This window comes from Amblyomma mixtum, chromosome 3 (assembly GCF_055824585.1).
Source record: "Amblyomma mixtum isolate Tamu chromosome 3, ASM5582458v1, whole genome shotgun sequence".
NCBI lineage: Eukaryota > Metazoa > Arthropoda > Arachnida > Ixodida > Ixodidae > Amblyomma > Amblyomma mixtum.
The window spans coordinates 40,911,980-40,916,235 of NC_143014.1; the positions used below are offsets into that span (position 1 = coordinate 40,911,980).

The following is a 4,256-nucleotide window of genomic DNA, read 5'->3' on the forward strand; positions in this document are numbered from 1 at the left end:
GGGCGTCCCGAATCTAAAAATCTTCAAGATGTTCAGGGAGCCAAAGTATCTTGAGCTTTACTGTCTTCGGTTCCGGGTCAACCACTAGACAACGGCGGTTTTTCACTTGTAACTCCTGAGTGCTCACGAGCTTAGCTTTCGCTAACGCTGTCTTGCATGTCATCATCCATACGTGAGACATCTGAAACTGTCCGATAGAGCTGATGTCACAGAGGTCAATGACACCCCGTAAGGCATCTCTGAAGTCCTGGGCACGATAGGGACGGCCAGCAAAGTCCGCATGCAGAAATACGGAGTTAAAAACCAGCTTACCAGCAGGCAGGCGGGGAAGAACAGTACGGTAAGTATTACTGGCAGCAGAAGCCGCAACAGTACCTCGGCCTAGGGCCGATTTATCCATTTCTGCGGAGAACATCAAAAACGCGACCGTTCGGAACGCCGTCTTCGTCTTTCTCCACGGAGGCTGAGCGCCACGGAGGCTCAGCGCCACGGAGGCTCAGCGCCTGTCCGGAGAACTCAGCTGGTGAGAAGGAGCAAGCTGGGCGAATTTGATACAAGGTAATGGGGACAAAAAAAAAAATGGCGAAAAAAAGGGGACGACAGCTTCCTGTTTTTTGAAGGGAGGGATAAGGCAGCGCAAAACATACAAGGACTTCGAAAGACGACCACAGGACAAGCACTGAACCGTCGGAACAGAAAAAGGAAGGTAGGGATAAAAGAAGTACAAAAGGGATACGCTCGCCCCCGGGAGGGCTCGAACGTCCAACCTTTCGGTTAACAGCCGAACGCGCTTACCGATTGCGCCACGGAGGCTTCTTCTTTTCTTTATTGCAGATTTTGACACACAACCGAAATTACAAAAAAAATGTTAAAAACCTCAGCCCAATGCGGCTGATACAAAGGTGATTAAAAATCTTTTCAATACAGCCAAGTCAGCTAGTACAGAGAGCCAGTCAGGCTGTTCAGCTCGTGCTCGGTATACTTCTCTCAGGCACACGACACTTGCAATGAAGTTTTCTCGCACAGAACGCACGTTTACATCTGCATGCCGCACCTGCATTCTGGTTTTCCACAAGCTGTGGAGGCTGAGCAGCATGAATAAGTCATAGGGCACTCCTGTTTCATTTTGAATTGGCAAAAATCTAATACCGTAGGGGTCCAGGGGTAGATCTTTCTTGATAGTTCTCTGGAGGACGTCCCAGTGCGCTTGTGCCCGCTCGTGAATGGCGAGGTCAGAAAGCCAGTGTGCACTACGAACCACCAAAAGAAGTTCGTTCCATGCAAAGTCGGTGTTGTCTACAAAATCCCGCTCCCTTGTGGCTAGGCGTATATTGGGCAATCAGGAAGATGCATAAATGAACGACTGAGAGAGCACCGCTTGGCAACGGAATCCATATCGGCGGGGGGAATCTCGCTGCGCACTGCAAACGCTGTTTTATCGAACGGTACCCTGGCGACCCTGACCCTGTACCTTGCACAGAAGTCTTTCCAGAAACAATCATTCTAGGTACAATGAAAACCCAAGCGGAACGTGAAATTTTTGAAGCTGTGTGTATTGATAGTGAAGGTTTCAAATGCGTCAGCACCCCGTCTGTTAATCTGTCAAAAAAAGAAATGATGTTCCTGAGGCGTGGCGTTGCTACTGCGCTTGTGTGAGTTCAGCTATTTTGAGATGTCATATATTGATTGTTTTTCGAATAAACGGCAGTTGAAGACTAGCATCTGTCCTGTGTATTTGTGTTCTTGTCCCTTGTGTTAACTAAGCGCTAGCAAATATGAATCCGAAGACACCACAATTTCAGGAAGCAGCCTATGCAATCGCAGCTGAATAGCAGTCCGCAAAAAACTTTCCGACTGGTTCGCTCCCATGTCGACACCCAGACAAAAACAGCAAAGACACGGTGAATTCTTTGAATATTGGCTCGGGATGCATTCAATACATTCATTAGGTACCATATCTTTGACACAAGGAAAATGTTACAGACAGAGGCGCGCGAAAACATCGATAGCTGCCTCCCTTGCCACGAGTCGGCCTTTTCCTTCGCCCTAAACGCTTCATCGTTCCAGCAGTCATTGGGATCCCGATAACATTCGAGAGGCACGCCAAGATACCGCGTTGGCAGTTTTGACCACTGCAACCGATAGAAGTGTTCCGGTGCATGATCCCAATTACCGTGCCAAAACGCACAGCTCTTTTCCCAGTTTGTCAGGCAGCCAGTTTGTTGACAGTACTTTTCGACTAGGTTGGTAACTTTAGTAACACTGTCCTTGTTTGAGCAAAAAATGGCAATATCACCTGAATAGGCGAGGACTTTCATATGGGATGACTGCAGTTGAAAGTCGAAAATACGGTTACTGTTAATTATGGCTAAGCAGAGTGGCTCTATGTAAGTCGCGAACAGTAGGGGCGAAAGAGGACATCCCTGCCTCACTGAAGATTTAACTCCTATTCGGTCTGTCAACTCCCTATTTACGATTACTCGCGTGCTGCAGTTCGCATAAGCCATTCTCACGCATTCCGTTACAACGCGCCCTACGTTCAAATGGTCAAGAATGAAAAAAAGAACATCATGTGAAACCCGATCGAAGTCCTTCGCAAGATCCTACTGAATCATTGGAATGCGCACCCCAAGGGTCGTCACTGCATTCCAGTATGCTACGTGCAACGTGTATGTTTGTCGCGATGCTCCGTCCTTTGATGCCACAAGTCTGGTGTGGTCCAACCAATGTTTTGATTACGCCCTGTAATCTATTTGCTAGAACTTTCATATATATCTTGTAATCTACGTTGGTGAGGCTTATCGGCCGATAAGAGCCCACCAACAAGCGCTTCTCCGGGTCATCTGTTTTGGGAATCAGGACAATGTGTGATGTAGTAAAAGATAGTGGAACTTTTTTTGCGCTCGTACGCCTCAGAGAGCACATTGAGCAGAAACGGAGCTATCATGCATTTGAATTCTTTGTAGAAATCGGCGCTTAGTCCATCTGGGCCAGGTGCTTTTTCGTTTTGCAATTCCTCTATTGCGGATTCAATTTCTCCGACACTAATTGGCATCTCAAGGCGCACGTTCACTTCATCCTCAAGCCTTGGCAATAGGGGCAAAAAATGAACCAGAAATGCTTCATCCATCTCCCGCGTATTTCCGAGAAGGCCGTTAAAGTGGTCCATTATAACCTTCTGGATAACTTTCGTGTCGCTAGAAACTTCAACCCCGTGTCTTATCTGCGCGATTTCTTTCTGGCGAATGTAACGCTTTTCGTCGGACAAAGTCCGTTTAGTCGGCATTTCACCGGTCCACAATTTCTCAGACCTAGAGCGAATGACGGCTGCTTTGTACCTGACTATGTCTATTTGTTCAAGCTGGCTTTTTGCTCCTCTCAATTCTTTCAAAAAAAGGCCGGGCTCAGAACTTTTCATGTAGGTCAGGAATTTTAACTGCTCATTCAATTCAGTTTTCTTTTCTTTCTCTTTCTGCCTATTAAGACAACTCTTTTCTATTGCTTTACGTTTCACCCATTCTTTGAAATCTTCCCACTGAACAGCCAAGCTGTCAGTCTGAGTCTCTAGTAAGCTGTGCAGTTAGTTTGTAGTTTCATTTGTGAAATCTTCGTCTTCCAACAGCTTAGCATTAAATTTCCACAAGTGCCAGTTAAAGGACGTATGTTTTTTGTTTTTTTGCACCAAAGGTTGCGATTACGAGGCAGTGGTCGCTGAATGCAACAGGCTGAACATCATAGTTCATGCAGAGATGCGCGAGTTCCGCAGACGCATACAGCCTATCCAACCTAGCATGGTTGTCACTCTGGAAATGTGTATATTGAGGGCTATTACCGTAAGTAAACATTTCGCCGATGTCTTCTAGACAATGGTCACGTACAATACTATTCAATAATTGAGCACTTTTTTCGCGCACCGGCAGGCGCTTCATACGGTCCGCCGTTACATAAACACAGTTGAAATCACCCAACACCAGCAGGGTTCTGTCACAAACAAAATAATATTCAAGGCGATTGAAAAACTCTTGGCGTTCGGCTTCAACGTTTGGTGCATACACACAGATAACTCGCCAACACACATTAGAAAAAGTAAAATCAATAACAAGAAGACGTCCACTGGTACAAGCGAAAACAGACTCTACAATAATGCCTAGATTGTTGCGCATAAAAATAACGCACCCGCCCGAGGTGCTAACAGAATGACAAACACAAAGTGGGAAAGTGGGACACATACGATCAGTAGCTTCCTCACTTTCTAT

The 4,256-nt window shown here is 46.3% G+C and overlaps 1 non-coding gene across 1 annotated transcript; it reads right to left on the reverse strand.

Moving 5' to 3' along the window:
* Positions 1 to 739: 739 nt before the first annotated feature.
* Positions 740 to 813, reverse strand: TRNAN-GUU (transfer RNA asparagine (anticodon GUU)). The gene has a single exon. It is a non-coding gene; the product is annotated as a tRNA-Asn (tRNA).
* Positions 814 to 4,256: the final 3,443 nt, after the last annotated feature.